At 44.7% G+C, this 26,792-nt stretch overlaps 1 long non-coding RNA gene across 1 annotated transcript; it reads right to left on the minus strand.

Moving 5' to 3' along the window:
• Window positions 1-14,084: 14,084 nt before the first annotated feature.
• Window positions 14,085-23,560, minus strand: LOC116576528. The gene is made up of 2 exons (XR_004280195.1): window positions 23,278-23,560; window positions 14,085-14,833 (listed from the first exon to the last, which is right to left on the minus strand). It is a non-coding gene; the product is annotated as an uncharacterized LOC116576528 (long non-coding RNA).
• Between the last annotated feature and the right edge of the window lie 3,232 nt (window positions 23,561-26,792).

Consider the following 26,792-nt stretch of genomic DNA (forward strand, 5'->3'; position numbering starts at 1 on the left):
CTGGTCTTGAACCTCCAGGGGTCTGTCCTCCTGAAGGCCCGAACTTTCTAGCAGGAGAAGCATGTACACCCACAGTACCCCCCAAGCCGGTGTCAAGCCACACAATAAAGAGCCAGAGGAGAGGAGGCAGGGGACATGAGGAGATTATCTGAGCAGAAGAAGAGCACAGAGGAGTTGGCATATGACGCGTGCCTTGGAAGAGAAGCCACCTCACTCTTCTAAGTGACAAATTATGCAAAAAAGGTAATTTGTTGTCCCCATCAGCTGAGAAGCCCCAGAAGTGAGCCCAGGGCTCCGTGGATGTGCCCAGGGCACATTCTCCCATCCCTTGAGCCCGGGACCCTCCTCCCCTGTCGAATTTGTTCTCAGTGTTTCCACGGCCACCAAAGCTCCAGGTTCAGGCAGCCTTGGAGAGGACGGTCAGAGTCTCTCTGCCTGAGAAAAGGCTGGCTGCCCAGATTCCGTCTCATACCCCTGCTCTAGTTTCCAAAAAAGGAAAGGCTATGACCCTGCCTGAATAATCAGCAAGTAAGAGAGGGTTTTAGTAAAGGATGACATGGAGGCAGTCCGGAGATGGAGACGGTGGTGAACAGGTTTATCTGGGGGAGAAAACGGGTGTCTACAGATGGGAAGAAGGGTGCGTAAAAGATATTGTGATTGAAAAAGAAATTGGAAATGAGATTGGGGCCTAGAACACCATTCTAAGGTTGGGTGTGTGGCTTTTTCTTGGTGAGGCTGGGCATGGGTGTGTGCGGGGGTTATTTCTGGTATCGAGAAAACATCGATGGTTATTGAACAAGACAAATATCTAGCAAAACTGAGAGTTTAGGAAAAAAAGACTGTGGTCATACCACGTAAAACAGATCAAGGAGGGAATTCCTCAAAGTTGAGGAATCGCTGGTCGGGGCAGTAACCTTCCTAGACCTATTCGGTTAGAATGGTTCTCTCTTCATCGTCAGAAGCTGAGGTGAGTAGACAGAATAATGCCTTCTCTAGTAGGAAAAGTGGTCACCATATTTTGTAGAAAGACAGCAGAGTAAGACAGAGATTTCTGGTGAGGAATGGTGGGGAGGAAGGAATATAATCATAGCTTCTAGTAAACAAATTCTTGATTAGCAGTACAGCCTTCTTGGTTATTAAAATACTAAAATATGGGGCGCCTGGTGGCTCAGTGGATTAAGTGTCTGCCTTCAGCTCAGGTCATGATCCCAGAGTCCTGGGATCGAGTCCCACATTGGGCTCCCTGCTCAGGAGAGAGCCTGCTTCTCCCTTTCTCTCTGCCTGCTTCTCTCACTCTCTCTCTCTCTCTCAAATAAACAGAGTCTAAATAAATAAATAAATAAATAAATAAATAAATAAAATAAAATACTCTTCTATATCAGTTGGTAAATAGCTCCTACCCTAATTCCCTCCCAGGGCTATGGCCTCCAAACCCCAACAGCACTACACTGAGACGGTCTTAAGTTCCAGCAACCACAGCATTTTTTTTTTTTTAAGATTTTATTTATTCAGCTGAGAGAGAGAGAGCAAAAGCAGGGGGAGAGGCTGAGGGAGAGGGAGAAGCAGATTCCTTGCCGAGCTGGGAGCCCAACATAGGGCTTGATCCCAGGACCTGGAGACTGTGACCTGAGACCAACACAGATGCTCAACCATCTTCGCCACCCAGGGGCCCTGAGCAACCACAGCATTAAGCTTAACCCACATGGGGCTTCCAGAACGTCCTGCATCATATAATGGTCCATATCCTCTGTGCAGAGTGGCTGATACTTGTGCCATTTAACTGATTGTTAAATATGTCTGGGAGGCTGGGCCACCAGCGGAGATCTGAGGGCTGGGGAGTTGCCTATCCAGGAATGGGCTAGAACACTTTGTCGAGCTAATGATGTCTGTGGCAAGCAAGCGCTCCATTCTTCATCAGGTTCACTTTGTGCTGGGACAATGACAGTCACCAGACAATCTGATATTGGGAAATTATCAGCATTATCTGTAACCGTATTACTTTTTATTTTATTTTATTTTTTTTAACTCTGCTCTGGGCACCCATGAAATTTAAGCAAAAGTAAACATTAAAAAAAAAAATGTAGAGTAGCTAACTCGGATTTGCCCTTGGATTACTACATTTAACCAAATCACAAAAGAGATTAGAGAGCTCCCATTTGACCCAGAAATAAAAAAGTATAAAGCCAACATGAACAGTGACAGTATAATCTATTTATAACCATCCTCTTAAGAGATACTGAATTTTGTAAAAGGTCGAATGTTTTAGGAAAAAGCCAACTGTGGCTGGGAGTAAATAAACAGAAGTGGCTTGGGCTTGCCTGCTCACTTAGCAAAGCATTCTGAAGCAATTTTGTCCACAAAGGAAATTCTTAGACTTTTAATATTTATCCTAGAAATACAGGCATGCTTTGAACTGTACAATAATTGAGTTTGGAATATCAATTTTGTGGTGAATTTTTATTTTTAGAAAAGCATTTGGAAGGCAAGAGAAAAAGAGTCTGGCAGTTTCTCAATAAGTGACACATAGAATGGCCACGTGACCCAGCAATTTCACTCCCAGGTGTATACCCCAGAAGAAGGAAAAACAGGTTTTGTTTTTTTTTTTTTTTTTGAAAACAGGTTTTTAATTAGTTAACTTGTACGTGAACATTCACAGTGGCGTGCTCCAGCCCAACGGTGGAAACAATTGAAAAGCCCATTCATGGATGAATGGATAACTGAGACGTGGCATTTTCGTGCAGGGGAATATTATCCAGCCATAAAAAGGAAGGAAGCGTTGCCTCCTGGGAATCAACATGGATGAACCTTGAAAACGTGATGCCCAGCGAAGAGGGCCAGGCACCGAAGGCCACATACTGTGTGATTCCCTTTGTATGAAACGCCCAGAAGAGGCAAATCTGTGGAGACAGGACGCAGGGGCTGCAGGAAGGAGAGAATGGGGGGGGACAGAGGACCCGCGGGGGTGATGAAAATGCTCTGGAATGAGAGCATGGCAGCGGTCGCGCGCCATGCCGAATGTACTAAATGCCCCTGAACTGTACACTTGAAAATGGTTAAATTGAGGGGCACCTGGGTGGCTCCGTGGGTTGAACGTTGGACTCTTGATTTCAGTTCAGGTCATGATCTCAGGGTCGTTAAGATGGAGCCCTGCCTCGGACTCCCAGTTCAGTGCTTGTGCATGCACACGCTCTCTCTCAAATAAATAAATCTTTTAAAACAATAAATAAAATAGCATTTTTTTAAAATTTAATTTAAAATTTTTATTTTAAATTTTATTCTAAAATTTATTTTTATAAATATTATTATTTTTTAATACTATTTTTTTTAAAATAGTACGGTTGAATTGAGGGGTGCCCAGCTAGCTTGGTCACAGAAGTATGTGATTCTTGATCTCAGGGTTGTTAATCCCCATCCCACGCTGGGTGTAGAGAACAATTTAAAAAATAATTTTAAAAAATAAAATGGTTACACGGATGAGTTTTCTCATTGACTTTGTGCCACAATTTTTAAAAGGACGAGAGAAGAGAAGCTGACTGGGCTGTGAGATCCCGAGAAGGCCAGTTCATGAGGCGGCTGCTCTCGGGGAGCACCAGCACCCGTGCCCGCCTTCCTAACGCACCCGCCTCTGGCTCTTCTTCCCACAGGCAGCAGCACTTCCTCCCCAGCTGGCTTTCTCTCTCTCTCTCTCTCTTTTTTTTTTTCCCCAAGAACTCTCTAATGAGGTTTTTGGTCTTCAATATTTAACTGCTTTCATCACAATGAAAAGACTCTTCTCCTGATACTTTATGTGAAGGAACGGAAGACAAACTACTCTTTGCTCATAAAAATAAGTCATTGTTCCATCCAAGCAGAAATGTTTTAGCTCTGTTTTATAAGTGGAAGCTTGTAACAAGGTCCAAGACAAAGAAGCTTCAGGTAAAAAACCGTTTGACAGCCACCGATGATTACCAAAAGCCCCTGTGGTGGGGCACCTGGGTGGCTCTGTGGGTTAAAGCCTCTGCCTTCAGCTCGGGTCATGATCCCAGGGTCCTGGGATCGAGCCCCGCATCGGGCTCTCTGCTCAGCCAGGAGCCTGCTTCCTCTTTCTCTCTGCCTGCCTCTCTGCCTACTTGTAATCTCTGTCTGTCAAATAAAATAAATAAAATCTTTAAAAAAAAAAAAAAAAAAGCCCCTGTGGTGACCAGGTCACTGGACTGGGAGTTGTGGGAATGGTTGTAGGAGACGGATGGTTCCCCGTACATGTAGCCCATCGCCAAAATCAATACAGAGCTTCCCTACTTTCAATGTCAGATCGCCTTCACATGTGTGTGTTGTAAATACTTACGTCATAACAATTGTGCATGACCAGGAATAGAAACATCTTGTTTCTTGTCTGTGGAAAATATGGAAAATTCTTTGACACACACACATACACACAGACATTCAATTTTAGATTTCCTATAGATTTCTGAGTCAAAAACAACATCTAAGGCTGCTATTTTAAAACCGAATTACAGAATTTTTTATGACAGGAAACCATCCTAACAATGACACCTTATTTCCTGAAAACTAAGAGAAAATTCCACATATTTCCATGTTGACTTTACCAGAGCTCAAAGGCTACAATTCCTACATCTTAGTCACACAAATGTGTATTGCATATGTCATTTGAAACTAAGCATGCTTTACATTCCAAGGTCTCGCTCAGTGTTTAAGAAGTATATAAAGGTTGGGGCAAACAAAAATATGTAAAAAATATTAACACTTGAGAAAGTTTAGATTTCCTTTTGATCTTAACCGAGACATTGCTGTTGAATAACTGAAAGGCTCTCAAAAACCATTTAATCTAATTTTGTATTATTAATTTCAACATCCCTTCTGACAAGAGTTTTTCTAACATCTGGATACACGGTGCTATCCTTTTTTTCTTCCTAGCTTAGACGCAGCAGTAAAAGAACATAAGAAGGGCACCTGGGTGGCTCAGTGGGTTAAAGCCTCTGCCTTCAGCTTGGGTCATGATCTCAGGGTCCTGGGGATCGAGCCCCGCATCGGGCTCTCTGCTTAGCAGGGAGCCTGCTTCTCCCTCTCTCTCTGCCTGCCTCTCTGTCTGCTTGTGATCTCTCTGTCAAATAAATAAATAAGATCTTCAAAAAAAAAAAAGAACGCAAGATACAGACTTTTCTGTAGTCACTGAAGTATTGGGGTTGTTTAAACTAAACTGGAAAGAGAAAAGGCAAGACCTAAGGCATCGTTACCCAGTCAAGTTCCCCGGAACCCCTGTCCGATGAGGTGGCCATTGGCATGTGGCCCAAGTCTAGTCATTGTTTTGCACACTGTCCCCGGCTGGAGAATCACAGAAGTCTACTGTCAAGAATCTTGCTCCACTTTGTTTAACTCGACATTCCCCGCCCTTATTTGACCACTCCTTTTTCCTAGTAACGTGATTCACATTCCTCAGACACCTCAGGCCTCGCCGATCTGGTGAGTTCTCCTGTATCTATGGCCCTTGGTATTCTGGACAATCCTGGTTTGAGTCAAGAAACAGCCTGGTTTATTGAGACGTTTGACTTTTGCAAAGTAATGTTATCCCCACACCCGCAGAAAGCACTTTTATGAGTCTTTTTGTCTTTCATCCAGCTTCTGGTCTGTTAGGATTCTCGTGTCCCTTTGGTAGAAAACGATCAGTCTGAGATGCAGGGTGCATGGTTTGGCCTGAGGGAGTTACCAAAAAAGGCCTGGACAAAAAAGGGCAGGCACCCACATTTTCTACCCACCCTGCTGTCTCGCCATATGCCGACTTGAGAGTTAAACATGCCCATGAATAACACGGTAAATCGGTAGAGAGGCTATCAGTATCCTAGTGATCTCTGTTCATCCTTTAGGACACGATTGGGCAAGATAGTAAAGAGCCAGATAGTAAACACGTTAGGCTGAGCAGTCTACATGAGTTCTGTGGCAACCACTCAGCTCTGCAGTGTAGTTCGGAAGCAGCCATAGATAATATGTCAATGAGTGGATGTGACCTTGTTCCAGTAACACTTTATATTCATACACGGAAATCTGAAACATGTATAATTTGCATGTCCAAGTTTTCCTTTGATTTTTTTCAACCATTCAAAAATATCCACGCCATCCTTGGTTCACAAATCCTCTAAAAACAGGCGATGGCTGGATTTGATCATTGGGCTAGTCTGACACCTCTGGCTTTAAGGAATGTTAAGAGACAAGTAGATGAGGACGTAGAGAGCCAACAAAATATGTCTTGAGTATCTAGTATTTGCCAGAGACTATGCCAAGGGCTGCCGAGGAGACAACAGGGAAGGGAAACAAGCAAAATCAAGAGCAAGTAAGAGATCCGAATAATAAACAAGATCATTTCTGACTGAGCTCTTGGTCTAGAGGAAATGAACAGAGTAATGAAACTGACCATGCCAGAGAGGCAAAAACAATCCTTGTCATCTTCGCATTAGTTTCCGGTAGTTGCCGTAACACAATGGCAAGCATCAAGAGGCTTCAAAAAAGACATTTGTTCTTTCATCGCTCTGGAGGCCGGAAGTCCAAAATCAAGGTACTAGCAGGCAGTACTTTCCACGGATGCTTCAGGGGAGAATCTGTTCTTTGCCTCTTTCAGCTCTGGGGGCTGCCAGCATTCCTTGGCATTTCTTGCCTAGTGACTGCCTTGGTCCAATCTCTGCCTCAGTGGACACACTGCCTCCTCATCTGTGTGTTCTCCTGTCTCAAGTCTCCCTCTGCCAGAGGTGCTTGTCATTGAATTTAGGACCCACCTGAATAATCTCAAGATCCTTAACTTAATTGTGTCCTCAAAGACCCTTTGCCCAAATTAGGTACCACTTTACAGGTTCAGATAATTCCTGAATTATCTTTGCTTGGCTGTATGAAGTCGCAGCCTTCCAACAAACAAATGTAGACATATAATGATCTACTTGGAGAAGCACCACTCGGCAGCCACCACTGAAACAATGGACTCAGGCTTAAACCATCAGGTGAAAGGCCACTGGAAGTAAGGACATTTCCACAGACTCTTGTGTTTCTTCCAACAGATTACTTATTCATGACAAAGGGGACAGGTACCTTTGCCATAAAGAAACTCAATGAAATGCTTCTGAACCGAGTGATCAGGCCTTGTCCCGACGTTCTGTGAAGTTGTTGGTAGCGAGAGGCCCAACCTCACCTGCATAGTTTCTCAACAGAAATGCAGGAGCTAATCTACTCGTGAGGAAACAAAGGCAAATCAAGGGACATTTTGCAGATCTGGATTTTTCACATCAAGGAACATTCTGCAGATTCTGGGTTCTGCAGATCTGGATTCACCAAGATAAACTGATTCTCCTAGACTGTAAACTCCTAAGGGACAATATCCAGTCTTACTCATCTCCCAATCTCCAGCACCAAGAATGGGATATTAGTGAAATAATGTAATTTAAAGAAGTACAACAGATACTATTGAACTGCTTAAAATACCATAAAAAATAAGTTAACAACTTGAAAACATAATCACAATATATTAAATGAGAAAAGCAGGGACACCTGGCTGGCTCCGTCAGAAGAGCACGTGACTCTTGATCTTGGGTTCATAAACCCATGCTGGCTGTAGAGATTATTTAATAAATAAATTTTTTAGAAAAAAAGTAGTTCATAAAGACATGATCATTTGTAGTATGTTTCCAGGAAACACGTGAAAGAACGTTCCTGAAAATGTTAATAGTGGCCGTCCCTGGATGGGAGGGTTACTGCTATATTTTTTTCTTTTTGTACAATTATACATTTTACACATTTTTAGAGTACATCATTGCCTTGTAATAATGATGTCCACTCATTGATGACACTGGTCTCTTCTTCTTTTTTTTTTTAAGATTTTATTTATTTTTATTGGGCAGAGAGAGAGAGAGAGACCACAAGTAGGCAGAGAGGCAGGCAGAGAGAGAGGGGAAAGCAGGCTCCCTGCTGAGCAGAGAGCCCGATGCGGGGCTCGATCCCAGGACCCTGGATCATGACCTGAGCCAAAGGCAGAGGCTTAACCCACTGAGCCACCCAGGTGCCCCCTGGTCTCTTCTAAGAAGCGTAAGGGGCATTCTTCCCCTCCAAGCTTAATTAAAACACATTCTCATACCTAAAGTGTACATGAACATTTTATAAAACAAGTTTTCTTAAGTATGAGTCCCCCCAACCAGACCACCTGAGTATTTTCAAAATGTACACACTATGGTCCCACTAAGACCTAACTAATAACCATCTCTAGGAGCAAGGGTGTCTGGGTGACTCAGTGGTTAACCGCACAACTCTTGATTTTGGCTCAGGTCATGCTCTCAGGGTCGTGGGATCAAGTCCCATGTCAGGCTCCAAGCTCAGCATGAAGTCTGCTTGTCCCTCTCCCTCTGCTCCTTCCCCAGCTTGCACTCTCTCTCTCTCTCTCTCTCTCTCTCTCTCAAATAAATAAATAAATAAATAAAATCTTTTAAAAATATCTCCAGGAGTAATACTTGGATGACTCCTCAGGGACAATATCCAGTCTTACTCATCTCCCAATCTCCAGCACCAAGAATGGGATATTAGTGAAATAACGTGATTTAAAGTATGTACCACAGATACTATTGAACTGCTTAAAAATTGTGGGGTTGCTTGCTGGCTTTGGCATTCCTATATTAAGAACCAATGTTTTAGGTGTTATATATAAGTGATGAACCACTAAATGCTACTCCTGAGACCATAAATAAATAAATAAATAAATACACTCCATGGCATAATAGCTTTTATTTATTTATTATTTAAATAGATTTTATTAGCATCTGTCTCTGAAACTGTACTTATGTATCTCTCTCCCCAACATCAACCTTGAACTTTGGAAGGCAGGGAATTTTGTTTGATTCTTCTTCCTGTTGCAAAGTGGGTAAGTGGTACTTCATCAGGGTTAGTGGGATGGGTGGGCACTTGCCTGCAAGAAATAAAGACCAGGGGCGTCTGGGTGGCTCAGTGGGTTAAAGCCTCTGCCTTCAGCTCAGGTCATGATCTCAGGGTCCTGGGATCAAGCCCCACATCGGGCTCTCTGCTCGGTGGGGAGCCTGCTTCCTCTTCTCTCTCTCTGCCTGCTTCTCTGCTCTGCCTACTTGTGATCTCTGTCTGTCAAATGAATAAATACAATCTTAATAAAAGAAAAGAAATAAAGACCATTCCCTTATTCCTTATTTCTGCCACTGTTTTGTAGCCCAAATCTAGCTTGCTTATCTCAAGAACACAGGCATACCTCAGAGATACTGCACTTCGGTTCTAGAGCACTGCAATAAAGCAAATATTACAAATGAAGTGAGTCAAATATATACTTTTGTTTCCCCATGCATATAAAAGGTAGGGGTACACTATATGGTGGTCTCTTGAGTATGCAACAACATTATGTCTATAAAAACATACACCCTTAATTAAAAAAACACTTCCCTAAAAAATGCTAACCACCATCTGAGCTTTGGAGGGTCATAATCTTTTGGCTGGTGGAGGGTCTTGCCTCAGAGTGGATGGCTGCTGACCGATCGGGGTGGGAGTTGCTGAATGGGGTGGGGGGTGGCTATGTGGGGCAATTTTTAAAAATAAGACAATAAAGTTTGCCACATGGACTGACTCCTCTGTTCATGAATGATTTCTCTGGATTGCCTTTCACCCCCAGGAAAGCTTCTTTCAAAATTGGGGTCCATCCTCTCAAACCCTGTCGCTGCTTTATCAACTAAGTTCATGTACATCCTAAATCCTTCGTTGTCATTTCAACGGTCTTCCGAGCATCCTCACCAGGAGTAGATTCCATCTCAAAAAACTCCTTTCCCTGCTCATTCTTAAGAAACAACTTCGCATCCATTCGCGTTTTAACAGGACATCGCCTCGATTCAGTCATACCTTCCTGCTCCACTTCTAATTCCAATTGTCTTGTTAATTTTCATATCTGCAGTTACTTCTCGCACTGAAGTCTTGCAACTCCAATTTATAAAAAAACACAATAGCTGCAAAACACAACCAAGCAAAGTACGATAAAATACAGTACGCTGCTAATCATGTTAGTCAGCTAGAATTGTAACCTGACCGAAAAAGAAAACAACTAGAAATATGAAATAATTCTAGTAGGTAGATTTTCTGCCTGGAAAGGACAATGAGGCATAAAGATATGGAGTGGCTTCATGTGCAAGATATTTTTAAAATGCAAACCAAAGTTTTCTGTAGCTTTCTATCCATACCAGGCACTGGTCCAAAAATATCAGACTTTTGGCCATCAGCTTTAATTAATTCAATTCTACATTGAATTCAATATTCTTCAACAACTCCCTTTTCCAAAAATGCATTTGAGGTATTGATGTTAACATTTTATTAATAGCTCTGCCATATCTGCACTCTGTCTAACATTAATATCAAGGATCCACAAATAAAATGAAGTGGAATTCAATTTTTCCTAGGCAGACTTCGATCGTATTTGCGGAATAAGTATGGTGCATATGTATGTGTATCAATGTGGCCACTAATTTAATTTCATCAAGCACTGAGTAGCTATCAGATACTGTGGAATTTATATATTCAGGGACCAGGAAGCTGTTTGGAAAAATGACCACAAATTCCCCTCCCCACGTCCACATCTTTGCAGTGTGGTATCACACTTCCCATCAGAAGGTAAAATCTATTTCCCCAGCCCTAGCATCGGAGTTGGTCCTGTGACTCGCGGGGGGAAAAAAAAAGTGACAGAAGCAGCGTCTTTGATTCTGCTGTGAGGGTCTGCTCTCCTGCTGGATCTGGGGCCCTCACACCACCATCCTGTGGATGAGCCCAGGCTAGTCTGCCAGAGGAGAAACATGGAGACACACCCAGGCTCTCTGGCCAATTGCCAGACTTAGCAGCAAGGCCTTCCTGGTTATTCCACCACCAACTCACCCATCGGCGGACTCGAGACACGTGGCGAGCCCAGAAGAGATCAGCTGAGCTGCCCAGACCAGAATCGCCTGACCACAGAATCACAAACTAAACACACGGTTGTTTTAAGCCACTAAATTGGGGGTGGGGAAGCTTTACTAGCAAAAGCTATCTGGCTAAAACAGGCAATAGTTTTATAGTTCAGAACACCACAGTCTCACAAATTCTTATTCAGGGGCTTTTGTGGGACATTCTTATAAAGTCAGATCTGCAAAGTCTCAGTTCTATTTCCCCTGTGTGATGACGGAACAGCGATCGGAAGCCCACGGAGTGCACTGAGGCTTGGGGACAGCACCACAGTTTATTCAGCAAACATTTACTGAGTGTCTATGGAATCTACGGGAATACAGAGATGATTAAAACAACTCAGGGTCCACTCCCAAAATTCTTAGTCAAGGAAATGGAAAAACACAATAGTAATCAAAGGATTAGAATAAACTCTGATAATGTCTGTGGAGGAGTCAGGCATGGAGGAGGCGGCAGGGAGGGTAAGTCAAGAGAAGAGACTGAAGGCCTTCTCGTCGACCACCAAAGCCAAATCTTGAGAAATACAAGGAGTCACGCAGGAGAAGCAGGGGATGGGACGAGAGGTCAAGGAAACAGGAGGGAGCCAGGATCCCCTTCATTAAAACTTCAGGTTGTTCCCTGGGACTGGATCCCAGAGCACACAAACGGGAAAGCATCAGACAAGAGCGGAACTAAACGAGGGAAGGGGAGACGGTAACCCACGCAGTGAGAGGTCAAGCTGAGAAATCTGAGTTCTATTTTGAAGGTAAAACAGAGCCCCTGGAAGTTTTTAAGGTTGGGAGATGACCTAAGTTTGCTCAACTTGCCAGGAGTGAGAATGGTGAAAGGGAAGTCAACCGGAGGCAGGGAGACCAAGGAGTAAACGGCACTAAATTTCTTGAACTCGTGATCTCTGTGTGGTTGGGAGGCTATAGTGATCAGTGTTGAATTGGTGCATCAAATCGGGGTGGAGTGATTAAGGATAGGTAAGAGAAGATAATTGTCAAGGGCAGATTAGGGACTTACAAATGCAATGGAGGAGCTGGTTTGAAGACACAAGCTGGAAGTTGAGCCTTTTTTTTTTTTTTAAGGTTTTTTATTTGAGAGAGAAAACATGTGCTTGCATATGTGCCAGTGGGGGGAGGGGCAGAGGAGGAGAGAAGCTTCCAGCAGACTCCCTGCTGAGCACAGAGCCCCACGGGACAATTGATCCCATGACCCATGAGATCATGACCTGAGCCGAAACTAAGAGCCAGACACTCAACTGACTGAGCCACCCATGTGCCCTGAAGGCTGAGTTTTGACACACTGAGTCCGGGGCATCCATGGGAACCCCAAATGGAAACATACATAGGAATGTGCTGCTTGGGAGCTCAGTAGAGGCATGGAAGCTGAAGGTACAGATTTCAGGTGATGGACATACAGACATTCCCCAAGAACCCTTGGGGCTATGCCCTTGGGAAAATAACTTTCCTCTCTGGTTTCCATGTCTGTAAAATGAAGATACTAATCATTATGTGACAAGGTTGTGGTGAAAACTACATGGCATAACTTAAAACACAATATCTGGTACATGACACGCAATCAACACATCATGCTTATTGTGAGTGAGAATCAAGAAGGGAATGTATTCCGTGAGAAAAGGCCCAGGAAGGGCAGAGATCTGGGGAGCGCCAGTATTTAAGAAACAGGATAAGGAGCAAAAGATACTGAAAGAAAAAGAAAAAGCAATGAAAGAAAATAAGATAACCGTTCAGAGAGCTGCTTATTCATATAATCCTTCTATCTTCCACAGAAGGTCATACACATTGACCAATAATTCCTCCTCTGCGTAACTATCCTGAGGAAATAATTTTTTTTTTTTTTTTAAATTAAGAACAGGGGCGCCTGGGTGGCTCAGGCATTAAGCGTCTGCCTTTGGTTCAGGTCATGATCCCAGGGTTCTGGGATCGAGCCCCCGCATGGGGCTCCCTGCTCAGTGGGGGGACCTGCTTCTCCCTCTCCCACTCCCCCTGCTTGTGTTCCCTCTCTCCTGTGTCTCTCTCTGTCAAATCAATAAATAAAAATCTTAAAAAAAATAAAAATTAAGAACAATATGGGGCACCTGGGTGGCTCACTCGGTTAAGTGTCTGCCTTCAGTTCAGGTCATGATGCTAAGGTCCTAGGATGAAACCCTGCATAGGGCTCTCCGCTCCGTGGGGCATCTTCTTCTCCTTCTCCCTCTGACCCTCCATTTCCGCTCTCTCTCCAGCTCTCTTTCTCTTTCTCTCAAATAAATAAATAAACTCTTTTAAAATATTAAGAACAATATTTGTATAAAATGTTTACTGTGCTTTGAATCAACATAAACACAGAGAAGAGTTATAAAAACTGCGGTGAATTTACAGGACTTATTTTATAACAAGAGCGGTGGTGGGTCCAAGTTGGGACAAGTGATGACAAATGAGGTTGTTCATAAACTAGAACAGAACATACCAACTATGAAGAGAGATCAGATTATAGGATATGAGAATTTCTGATTTTTGTTATTCCTTCCTTCAGGACAGTGAGTATGTATTATTCATACCCCAAAACCCCTACCTAAAAAATAAGTAAATAAAAGGAATTACAGATACTTTACCGGGGGAAGGAGGGGCAGGAGAATATTCACCTTGCCTCCAATGTCACTCAAAATATGACCTCTGCCTTTCCATGACTGTGATGATTCTGAGGATTCCTCAGCATGTAACCTTCCTCCTGCCCAGCTCAGCTCGTCCGATTGTTTTTAGTTTTCCTACCTCCCAGCCTCCTTCCCTTTCTCAGACTTGTCCCTCTGCTGGAATGCTGCCTCCCAGAGACTAATAACCTGACCTCTAACTAACCAGGCCTATCAAAACATACCTATCCCACCAGCCCGACCGGCCCCTCTGACCCACCTGGATCTTATCTCTAATCTCTCTTTCTAGTCAGTGACTATGGCTTTGTGCTTCCTTCAAGGCATTACTATTTCATTTCATGCCCAAAATACTCACCCTAAGGTCATTCTATGCACGAGCTTGGTGGGGGTGGGGGGAGATCTCCCAACACTTTAGAATCATTGCAAAACTGTGTGTGTGTGCACATATGTGCTTTTTTTTTTTTTTTTTTTGAGAGAGAGAGAAAGAGAGAGGACTCACAGCTTTCACCAGATTCTCAAACTTTCCATGAACCAAAAGATGGTAAGAAATACCATTCAATTCTCATTTGGTCCTTTTGTCCTACCGGCTGGAAGAACCTTCCAGAACTTCCTCGGTGCCTGGGAAAGAGCCTTGCACAAAACAGGCACCGGGTTGTTGAATTCAACTGAATGGAGTCAATACAGATGTTGGCATCTACCAAAGGGAAAGGGGAGAGTTTTTAAAAGAAAGAAGAAAAAACATACCCTCCCCCCAACACACACCCCTTTCCTTCTCCAGTGTAAAGATTCTAGCACAACCCTACAAAAGAACAAAAGTGAAAGTGAAATCATTGTATTTTCTTTAAAACCTAGGGCCCAGCCTGCCGCCAAGGCTGGGATTAGGGGATCAGGCGAGGTCGTGTGCAGTCTTCAGTCTGCCCCTGACTCACTTCTATTTTGAGTCATAATTCTCTCAAACTCACTCTACCTCATTTCCTATTTATGCAACACGGGAAAATAGCTCTTGCCCCTTATCTACCCAATGAGGAGGTCGTCAGGAAAACAGATGACACACAGAACGCTTTCTGAACACTTCATTAGGCAGTCTCCACAAATCTTTTCATCAGCAAGCCTGTGGCTGCAGAGGCCCTGCCCAGCTGTAGTGATTGTTTTGATGTCCCGATGTTTTCTTTCAGGTCTAAAATATTTCCAAATGTGCTCAAGTTTAACATGGACGGTAAGAAAAATCTTGGGCTGGAATGCGCTCTGACCACACTCCAGAGCAGCGTTTCTCAATTTTTAACCCATATTCCCATTTGATAAGCATTAGAAATCCCGCTCCCTCTTTAAACTTTGTATTCTGAAAACAAGGGTTGACTTTTCCTGCCCCTTTTCAAAGGACACACTTGTATGATAAATACTACTCCGAGGGGCGCCTGGGTGGCTCAGTGGGTTAAGCCTCTGCCTTCGGCTCAGGTCATGATATCGGAGTCCTGGGATCGAGCCCAACATTGGGCTCTCTGCTCAGCGGGGAGCCTGCTTCCTCCTCTCTCTCTGCCTGCCTCTCTGCCTACTTGTGATCTCTGTCTGTTAAATAAATAAATGAAAAAAATAAAATAAAATATTTTTCAAAACTTAGCATGTACCTGCATTTATTGTGTGTGAAGTATACGTCAATAAATTCTGATTTGGGGGATGGCTGGGTGGCTCAGTGGGTTCAGCCTCTGCCTTCGACTCAGGTCATGATATTGGGGTCCTGGGATGGAGCCCAACATTGGGCTCTCTGCTCAGTGGGGAGCCTGCTTCCTCCTCTCTGTCTGCCTCTCTGCCTGACTCTCTGCCCACCTCTCTGCCTGCCTCTCTGCCCACTTGTGATCTCTGTCTGTCAAATAAATAAATAAAATCTTTAAAAAAAAATAAATTCTGATTTTTGTACTATACCACTGAATTCTTCTGAAGGAAACAGAACCTTGTCCACCCTGTCCCCATAAAAATTGCTCTAAAAGGTGAGCTTACCAACCATGTAGACTGTCTCTGATTCATTCTGGAACCCCCAGGACCCAGCACGCAAGCGTTTCACACTCAGTACTCCTCACTTCCACAGAGGCCTGGCGGCTTCAGGCCCCGCGCTCATTCTGTTCCCTCCCCGCCAAGTGACCTCCTGCTTCTTTCTCCTCCTCTTCAGGCTTCGCTCCAGAAGCCGCCCAGGAATCACCCTGGCTCAGTCAATCCCTTCCTTGGGTTCCTATAGCTCCTGGGTATATCTCTAGCTGCCACTCGCCACTTCGTACTGATTTTTATCTGCTTAGGCTTCTAAGCTCCCCCCGAACCTATACAGTTAAAGGGGTTCGCAATGATTTTTGGTGCCTCTGTCACCTGTGGCAGCCTCAGAATAAGGCAACATACACAGGCATATGCGGTCAACAATATTATGAAATACGGTGTCCAACTAGCAAAACCTGTATCTGATGAAAGAACACATGTGCCTTTTTTTCTGGTGCATGAAATGACGCTATCCCGCGGTAGACCAAAAACCTGCCATTATTTCAAAGTCCTGATATGTAGACGCAGTATTTTAAGAGAGCAGCGAACAGCTGTGATCAGATATAGAATATGAATATAGTGTGCTTCCTCATGACGGTCACAGGTACGGCTAATACTGCTGTGGTTTCTCCATCACCATTTCTCTCTGAAGGAAATACTGTGCCGCCGTTAGAGGTTACCGAAAATGGGATCTTTTCTCCATTCAAATTCCCAAAGCCTCGGAATTCCACCCAAGGACACAGATCCGTGGACATCTGGATGAGCACCGCCCTCTGTATTTTCACTGCTCTTAGCACACGGGGGTGGACGGCTGGGGTAAGAGCCACAAAACACTGTAATGGTAACAAATGGGGATATTAAGTATGAATTCAGAAACAGAGATAGATAATTTCTCCCACTAATTCGAGCTGCCATTAAGCCTCGTGTGCTTCCACCGAACTGTATCCGGGAAAACTGTTCACGGAGTACCAGGGAATTTCAGGTTCATGCATCTGGAACCACATGGTCCTTCCGCCACCTTCTAACATAGTTCTCAGTTCTCCAAGCATTAATATTGAGCCATCTAAAGAGACTATCTAAAGATCGAGGTGGTTCAGAGGAGAACGTCAGTCCCCACCCCACCATGACCTTGACAGTGTCCCTCCGCTGTGACCTTCACAAGGGACGGTGTAGCTCTAGATACAGGAGGCATGTAGGAAATTCCCTTGGTTCAGTCTTTTTCTTCCTGTTGCAGCAGCGAATAATGCAAGACGCACTGTCCCCACCACCATGCCTCTCTCTTAATATTACTAAATACTTCCTTTCTTCTCTCTTTGCTGTTGCAGTTCTGGCCTAGAGCATTTCGAAAGGGTATAAAAATAATGAAACAGGTTCAAGGGAACTGGAGTGACAATGAAGCACCCAGTGGGGAAAAACCCTGTTCACTGTGACATTTTCACATGACCCTCTGGTCTGATGCTGCATATTCAACCATGCACTCTGGGGCCCAGCTGGTGTGCAGCGGCTTAAGCCATGCGTAGAAGGAAAAGGCATTTCCTCCACCTCCCGCCCTGGCACCCATTTCCCCAAGCACTGGCGGAGGGCTGGTTTCTTTTCTTTTTTTTCCCCCAAAGATTTTATTTATTTATTTGACAGACAGAGATCACAAGTAGGCAGAGAGAGAGGGAGAAGCAGGCTCCCTGATGAGCAGAGAGCCTGATGTGGGGCTCAATCCGAGGACCCTGAGATCATAACCTGAGTTGAAGGCAGAGGCTTTAAGCCACTGAGCCACCCAGGTGCCCCAAGGAGGGCTGGTTTCTTAACTTCCAGCAGAGTTTACGTGAATTAAGGTGGATTAAAAAATTTTTACCTTAGGGGCGCCTGGGTGGCTCAGTGGGTTAAAGCCTCTGCCTTCGGCTCAGGTCATGATCCCAGGGTCCTGGGATGGAGTCCCGTATCGGGCTCTCTGCTTGGCAGGGAGCCTGCTTCCTCCCCCCTCTCTCTCTCTGCCTGCTTCTCTGCCTACTTGTGATCTCTGTCTGTCAAATAAATAAATAAAATCTTTAAAAAAAAAATTTTTTTTTTACCTTAAAACCTGGGTGGCTCAGTGGGTTAAGCCGCTGCCTTCGGCTCAGGTCATGATCTCAGGGTCCTGGGATCGAGTCCCACATCGGGCTCTCTGCTCAGCAGGGAGCCTGCTTCCTCCTCTCTCTCTCTCTGCCTGCCTCTCAGTGTACTTGTAATTTCTCTCTGTCAAATAAATAAATAAAATCTTTAAAAAAAAAAAAAAAGAGAAGCCCTTTAGGACACCAGGTATCTGAAGAGAGGGGCTCCAGGCCTGAGGGAGGACCTCATGAGGTCCCGCAGAAGCACCGGGTGACATGCCCCGCTCACTGGAGGAGGGTGACATGCCCCGCTCGCTGGAGGAGGGTGGCAGGACGCTGGAGGAAGCCAGGACATCCCCCGGCCTCCCCAGGGCCTCCGCCGAAGAGGCCTGCTGCTTAGGACACTCCCTCTCTCCTGTCTTCACTCTCTGGCTCACCAGCTTCTTACCTTTTGTCCCCTAACATGCTCCAACTGATTACACTTCAGAGCGGTAACAACTACCTTTACACCACTTCTCCCCGGAGTTAGCAAACTGCCGCCCCATTATCTGTGTGTTCTAACTTGAGAGCAGTCCGCAGCCGCGTGCGCACTTCCCCCCCCTCGCTCTCTCTTCTAACCTCTCTCAACTGTTTCCAGCCACCAGCCTCTGCGCTGCACTGCAGTTAGTTTATTAAAAGGAGGGTGCTAGGGTGCCTGGGGGGCTCATTTGGTTAAGCCACTGTCTTCCTGACTCAGGTCTTGATCCCGGAGTCCTGGAATCGAGTCCCATATGGGGCTTCCTCGGCTCTGCAGGGAGACTGCTTCTCCCTCTCCTTCTGCCTGCCACTCCTCCTACTTTTGCTCCAAGGCGCTCTCTCTCTCTCTCTCTGTCAAATAAATAAATAAAATCTTTAAAAATGAATAAATAGGGGCACCTGGGTGGCTCAGTGGGTTAAGCCACTGCCTTCGGCTCAGGTCATGATCTCAGGGTTCTGGGATCGAGTCCCTCATCAGGCTCTCTGCTCGGCAGGGAGCCTGCTTCCTCCTCTCTCTCTCTCTCTGCCTGCCTCTCTGCCTACTTGTGATCTCTGTCTGTCAAATAAATAAATAAAATCTTAAATAAATAAATAAATAAATATGAATAAATAAATGAAAAGCAGGGTGCCAACCTCAATGACCTCATAATTGCCAGGCGGATGCAGTGGATGGCTGAGTCCTTCACTGGCCCAACCCAGGCGAGGCCAGACCCCCCTTCCACCTGGAAACAGTCCTCCCTGTTCTCCGCCCACCTTAGTTTTGCCTCCATCTTTCCTTAAACGTTGGTGTTCCTAATTTCCCTCCTATAGTCCCGTTGTCTTAATCTAACCATTCGCCTTAGCAGATCTCGTCGATTGGGCTTGCAACTTTTTTGCTCATGAATCCCCTAAAATAAAATCTACGTGCCCCTCTACTATGTCTAAGCTGAAGGTCATATTTTAACCCAAGTTCGAATGGTTGCAAAGACTCTAGTTTATGGTGTTTTCATGCATGTACAACTCTTTAGTAGTCAGAAACGGCACACCATTCTTTTTTCTGTTTTAAGTCCTAGTTCCATTCCATTTGCCCCACAGATTTTTTTATTAGCTTTATTGAAGTATCAGTGATATCATATAATTCACCCACTTAAAGTGTACAATTTAGTGGTTTTTGGCATAGTCACAGAGTTGTGCAATCATCACAATCCATTTTAAAACACTTTCATCACCCCAAAAACAAACCTCATACCGATTAGCAATCACTCCCCATTCCCCGCTGCCCCACCACAGCCCTAAGCAACCACTACTCTACTTTCTGCCTATAGGTTTGCTTGTTTCGGACATTTCACACAAATGGAATCCTACAGCCTGTGGTCTTTTGTGACTGGCTTCCTTCACTTAGCATAACATCTTCAGGGTTGTAGCGTGTGTCAGTCCTCATTCCTTTTTATCATCCGGTAATACTCCGTTCTCTGGCTATGCCATATTTTGTTTCTTCATCAAATGCTGGACAGTTGGGTGTTTTCTCTTCTGGGTTGTGATGAACAACACTGCTATCAACATTCATGTACAAATGCTTGTGTTACCCATGGATTTTAAACCCGATTTTTTAATGTTTCTTTTTTTTAAAGATTTATTTATTTATTTCAGGGAGAGAGAGAGCATGCCAGAGAGTGAGGGGAGCAGCAGAGAGGGACAATACCCAAGCAGACGCTGGCTGAGTGTGAAGTCTGCACGGGGCTCAATCCCATGATCCATGAGATCGTGGCCTGAGCTGAAACCAAGCATCAGAAGCCCAACCGACTGAGCCACCCAGCTGCCCCTATTTCTGTGTTTCAAAGGTTTTCATCAATAAGCTTTTCATGTATCTCATCCACAAACTATAAACACAAATTTTTTTTAAAGATTTTATTTATTTGACAGAGACCACAAGTAGAGTTCCCCACTCTACTTGCTCCCTGCTCACAAGCTCCCTGCTGAGCAGAGAGCCTGACTTGGGGCTCGATCCCAGGACCCTGGGATCACAACCTGAGCAGAAGGCAGAGGCTTTAACCCACTGAGCCACCCAGGTGCCCCTATAAACACAATTTAAAAATTAAATTAAAAATCAGAAATAAAAATGAAAATAAAGTTTCTGTGACCATAACTCACCAAATAAACGAAAACTCTGGACTTTAGTCCAGAGTAGTAATAAATTCCCATTATCTGATTACAAAAGTAATCAGAGCACCAGACGTATATTACAAAATTTGACAATTCTTAAACATAAAAAGTAAACTTTTATTGGAAATACATCCCTCACGAGAGATGAACTGGGTTTATTTTCCAGTAATTAGTTCATGGGTCTGTGGATGCCTTTTTATTACAATGTAACAGTTTGTTATAATCACATCTTCCTACCTGTCCTTTTACTGAGGCAATCACAGAAAATACACAAGTAGGGGGATGGAAGTACTCTACTTACAGTAGCGCCGCTCAAATCTCTGACATCCAGGCAAGCTAGAGCCCCACAATTACTTTGTAATCCATCATCAAAAATTATGTTTAGGTCTCCCTCCAAAAATGTTGAAAGCAAACACTCAAACCACCTGATTTGTAAAAGGAGTGTTGCCCCCACACTGCGGCCAGAGTCACTCACTTTCTCACACCTGCATTGGTGCTGAGAATAGCCCCTTTGTTTGGAGCCCAGGTTTTTATACACTCCCCAAACACCTCCTAGCAAGATGCTGGAAAGGCAAGACATGTGCCTTTTCCCTATAAAGTGGGAGGCTGACTCGCTCGCAGGGGGATCCATTTCAGGAAAGGGTTTATATATGAACAATGAACACCTGAAAATTGCTTCCCTTGCCCAGACTGTGATTTCATTTCCTTCAACTGCTTTGGCTCTCAACTCCCCATCTCCAGCTCAGCCTCCACAGAGCCCCAGACCCTCAGTCTGCAGTGCACTACTTGGCCAGCCCTGAGGTCCCTCAAGAGTCCCCCAGACCACTGATCTCCAAATCGATCTCCCTGTCCCTATTCCCAGGCAGCCTCATCCACTCTGCTTACTGCACTGCCCCTAGATTGGGATGTTACAAGATGCTACCATGCCATGATCAAGTTGTTGCCCTATTTGAAATCCTTCACGGATGCCCCAGACCTATCTTGAACTTTTGCAGGTAAAGCCTCTCCTCCAAGCCACAAAGTGAAGCCAGACCTTCTCCAAAGACATGATGCAAGCTCTCAAACCTCTGACCTTCTAACACCCAGTGAAGGAGGGCCAGACCTCCAGGAGACAGGGCAGATTAGCAGCTGAAAGGGTGAAAGTCCTCTGGGTCTGCCTGGGTTAAAGGCCCTCACTCCAGGGATAACCGTGGGGGTGAGATCTTTGACCTCCCTGAGCCAGCTTCTTCATCTACACACGACAGTAATACTTGTCTTTCTTTAAGGGTGGGGATAACGATGAAATGATGACACGTGTGTCATGTGCCTAGCGCAGTGCCTGACACAAGCCAAAGCAGAGTAAGACCTCGAGGAATCCTCACTGCCACCATCACAAAATAAACCACTAAATTCTGAAGTTGAGGGTCCACGTCCATTACAAGCTGGGGAAGCCCATTTTCCAACCTCACCTGTAGTCTCTCCCAAACTCCTCCCCAACAAGTCCCCCCCATGCCACACTGCTTGCCTCCTCCCCTCGATCGATCTCAAATCAGGTCTTCACAGCCCTGGGTCTTTGCTCTCACCCTTTTCCTCTGCTAGAATTCTTTCCTTTCCATCTGCCTCCTAAATGCCACGTGCCAAAGGGCCTCCCTGGTTGCCTTGTCTCGAGTCTCCATGGCTGATGCTTCCTCTTCTTCCAGAACTCTCAACGTTGAAAAAAAAATAAATATATAAAGAATTCTCAATGTTGGAGCGCCCCAAAACTCAGTCCCTGGGCCCCTTCCCTTCTCTATCAATGCTCCATTCAGGATTTCCCCAAGTCATCAGGCTTTCATTCTGTATATGCTGATCATTTCCAAATACATGTCACCAGGTCATACCTCTCTTTCTACTTACTGACCTCTACTTGGAGGTGGACATCTCAACATGGACAAATACGAAAGTCCTAGTCTCCCCCCACAAATCCGTTCCATCTGCATATCCTCCCCAACACCACTGGTTCTCATAAAAATACATCCAGAATCTGATCACTTCTTACCCCCTCTACTGTCATGCGCCTTGGTCAGAGCCTTATCCCCCCTGCCTGGATTACTGCAATGGCTGCTAACTGGTTTCCCTGCTTCAAACTTGCCCCTACACGTCTATTCTCAGTAGAGCAATCTGAATGATCTTTTAGAAACCTCAGTCACATCAAGTCCTTCTCCGTTCAAAACCTAGCAATGGCTCCATATTTCCCGCAAAGTAAAACTCAAAAGTCCTTAAGATCATACCAGTCAGACTCCCTTAGATTAGATTCCTTCTCTGACCTCACCTTTGGGAGGGAGAAAAAAAAAAGGGGAGGCACCTGGATGGCTCAATCCATTAAGTAACTGCCTTCCTTCCACTCAGGTCATGATCCCCAGGTCCTAGGATCCGGACCGCATGGGGTTCCTGCTCAGAGGGGAGCCTGCTTCTCCCTCTGCCTCTGCTTCTCCTTCTGCTCTCTTGCTTATTCTCCCTCTCTCTCTCTCCCTCAGATAAATAAATCTTTTTAAAAAATAAGTAAAAATTAAGAAGTTATTTATTTACTTGAGAGAAAGCACGAGTGGGGGAAGGGGCAGAGGGACAGAATATCTGAGCCAACCTCCGCTGAGCGCAGAGCCCCTCAGTCCCATGACTCATGAGATCAGGACCTGGGCTGAAACCAAGACGCGGGGGACCAAGAGGCAGACGCTCAACATACTGACCCACCCAGGGGCCCCTCTGACTGCACCTTCTATTACGTCCCCATACATACCCCAGCTCCAGCCACCCTATTCCTCTGTATTCCTCAATCTTGCCAGGAGGCAATTTTCTGTTTACCTTAGCTGTTTTCTCTGCCTATAAACCTCCTCCACCAAGATCCCCACACGGCTTAACTCGCTCAGCAGCTTCCAACCTTCGCTCCTATCTTACCGTCTCCGTGAGAGCTGCCTGGCCCGGAGCGGGAGCTCAGACACAGCGCTGCCTGATCCCAGAGCCTCTCTAACGTCTGGGATAGACGTGCCCTCCTGGGATCCTCTATCTCAGAACTGACTATACCTGGGCCTCTGAGGAAGTGAAAATAAAACAATTCACTCTGCTGAGTCTCTTCCCCTGGTCCCATGCTAGGTCCTGCGAAGAAAAGGAGCCATCCTGATTTCACAGGGACCCAGTCACTGGCTCCAGATCACCAGGCTAGAGCCGTGTCTGCCTGTTGCCTCGCTGTACCCATTCTTCCGACCACCGACCACCTGGCTGAACGCCAGATGCTGCTGTCCTTGCCCCGCCCCCACACAGACCCTTAGCCCACCTGCGGAATGTCAGCCTACTTCCGGTTCCGGAGAGCCAAATGAGAGGCAGTCAGCTTAGTTAGGGTTTTTGTTTGTTTGTTTGTTTGTTCCTTTAATGCCAAGTCACTGTATTATATCTACCAATCGAAGCCGGAAACAAACATTACAGATATGTAATACATTCCACATTTCCATCTGTAGGTGCTAGTGACAGACAGCTTTGAGCAGGAAGGTAAACTAAGTTCAAATCTTGCTCTGAGCCCCCTGGGCTCCTGGGTGGCTATTTGCAGTCTTTCTGCCCTTTCTTCTCTTTCCCCCATGCCCCCCCCCTTAATTGTTCTCTTAGAGAAAACAAGAACTTCAACCAACTGATGATGTTCTTCCCATATTTAACATTCCTTGCTGGTGAGTAGTCATTTTTATGAGCTAAGAGGCACTCTTAGCAGATTAGCAAACCAGCGACACCTGGACATTAGAGTCCTTCTCCTGGGCTCAAATTCTCACTCTGCCCCCCCCCCCCCCGACAAGGAGGGCAATGGGAAGGATTTAGTCTCTAAGTTCTAGTAGACTCCGCTTTAAGCGATTAAAAATAAAAGTTCCTCCTTTCTAGGTGACTGTAAGGATGGAGAGAGGGAGTTCAACTGAGCACTTAGCACAGAGGAAGTGGCCGCTCAGAGGTCAGTATCTTGTTACTCTGCAGGTGCTGGTTTGGGGACACTGGTCTCCACTGCTCCAGCCACAAAGGGATCAAGGTGCTGCGCCCTACTCACGCGTCAAAACGCTCTGGACCACAGTCGTCTTCATTGGTTCTATAGTCAGTGTCCATTGGGTGAAATGACCTTAGAATCTTTGTTAATACCAGTAAACAGAAATGTCTGACATATTTATTGAAGGAATGCTTGCATTCTCTTTAGTCCCAAATACTTACTTTAAAGGGAACCACTTTTTTTTTTTTCAAAGATTTTATTTATTTATTTGACAGACAGAGATCAGAAGTAGGCAGAGAGAGAGAGAGGAGGAAGCAGGCTCTCCGCGGAGCGGACAGCCTGATGCGGGGCTCGATCCCCGGACCCTGGGATCATGACCTGAGCCGAAGGCAGAGGCTTTAACCCACTGAGCCACCCAGGCGCCCCGGGAACCACTTTTATATTACAAAAATAAAAGAGTAATTCTAAATATAAATTATTCCAAGTTTTATCTTTATCTATAATCCAAAGTCCCAGCAGGAGTTCTATAAACTTTCTTTCTGGTTCTAAGGAAACTCTGTAGCTTCCTGCCACTTCCCCTATTAATAAGTACATCTCCTCACTGTCTATTCAAATGCATGATCAAATAGGAAAACAGACTTCCTAAAAGTTCAACTGAAGTTAGACATTAGCTCTCAGTATCTAGTTCATTGAGGGTAGGTTTTTATTATTAATTCTTCAAAGGAAAGTTAACTGAAGAAGCTTAATTATGCAAAACTTCAGAATAAAGGCAAAGACCATTTTTTCCCCCTTTTCCTAAACATTGTAAGACAACGGCTTTACCATTTACATTCATTTTCACTTTCTAGGAACAGGAAGAAATATTTAAAGCATTTCACCAACAAATGATCAAACAGAAAGAGGATTTATCTGACTACTGGAAATCTCTGAAAACAAGTTTAAAAGTTAATAATAAGTTACAGCACAGCTATGCATTTTCTCCTTTCCAGTCTCCTTATTCCTATTTAAATAACAACATACCAGCGAGCTGCTTACAGTTTGATTTTTCTGCAGTACTTTTCCTAGGTGCAAAACGTTTGACCCTGCAAAGACTAGGTGACTCATCACATTCAAAATGCAGATCTCAGGCTTGGAGGGTGGATGCGTTCCTCTCCTCTTACAAGTGCTGCAAAAAAGATACCTGGGTGGAATTTTCTTTTCTTTCCTTTTTTTAAGGTTTTGAAAGGTAGAAGATCCCAAACCCGTGCTTCTCTAGCAAAGGAATGAAAGAACGAATGAATGAGCCAACAACTATAAAATGAAGAGAAATAAGATGGGCAGAAAACAATTCTGATTGCTAAAGAGATTGTTGTACTTAACACATTAGCATTTAAATTGCCCCAGTAGGACACGGGGGAAGTACCTCACCAATGCTAAGAAGGTGGGAAGCTGGTAAAGTTTGCACCTTTTTTCTCCTATTGTTTAACGGGGGAGCCAGTTTTTCCACCAGCAGGATGAACCAACCACAGTGAAAGGGAAAGAGGCATTGCGAAAGCTAATAGTTTACACATTTTTGTAATTATAAAGATGATAAAGCTGAGAAATTGAGAATTTTGAGCGCTATGCTCTTCTAGTGGGGGATATATATATATACACACACACACACATACATATATATATATATGGATATATATATAAATAGTTCCCAAAACTTGCAGATTAGCAAACCACAGGGGGAGGTTTTTATAAATGGAGATTTGCAGTCCCCTTCCTGCCCCCAATTATGATTCAGTAGGTGTGTGGGGTGCGGCCCAGGAATCCGTGACAATACTCACCCAAGCGATTCCTTTGCATGGCTAGGTTTGGGGTCAGACCAAGCAGATTAACAAAGGGGGAGCATGACAAATGGTGAATCATCCCTCCCCACCACCCCCCCCAGCCCAACTGTAAATTGTGAGGGTGAGAAGTCGAAGGGTAACTTGAAATTTAGGAGGATGCATCTTCGCAGGCTAAAGCTGCTAGAGAATATTAGTAATATTCTAAATTGTCTTACCTTTTAAAATTCCCCATGAAATCTTAACTTTAAAAAGTTATTTTAGGATATGACCTTGCCTTCCAGTTCCTGTTTATAGTGATGAGCTACCCGGATCTTTGCGCCTGAAACAAAGACGCCCTGGCCAGACCCCACGCTTTCTAATTTCCTTAAATTCACACACAGAACCTTCCAGCAACCCCTAGAAGTAGCTGCTACTATCCCTAATTCACAGATGAGGATGTGGAGGCCAGAAGTCAACTGTTCTAGCGATCAAGCCAAGATATAAAGGATGGCTTTTACGGGTTTGGTTTGGATTGTTGGTTATAAGGGGAATTTAAGCATGAGATTTGGATCTGTTCAAATCTTAAAGAATCTCAGGCTGGTATAATCTTGGTACAGGCAGCCAACGCTGATTGAATCGGGCATCGTGCCAGGCAG

The sequence above is a fragment of the Mustela erminea genome, chromosome 17, assembly GCF_009829155.1.
Source record: "Mustela erminea isolate mMusErm1 chromosome 17, mMusErm1.Pri, whole genome shotgun sequence".
Taxonomy (NCBI): Eukaryota; Metazoa; Chordata; class Mammalia; order Carnivora; family Mustelidae; genus Mustela; species Mustela erminea.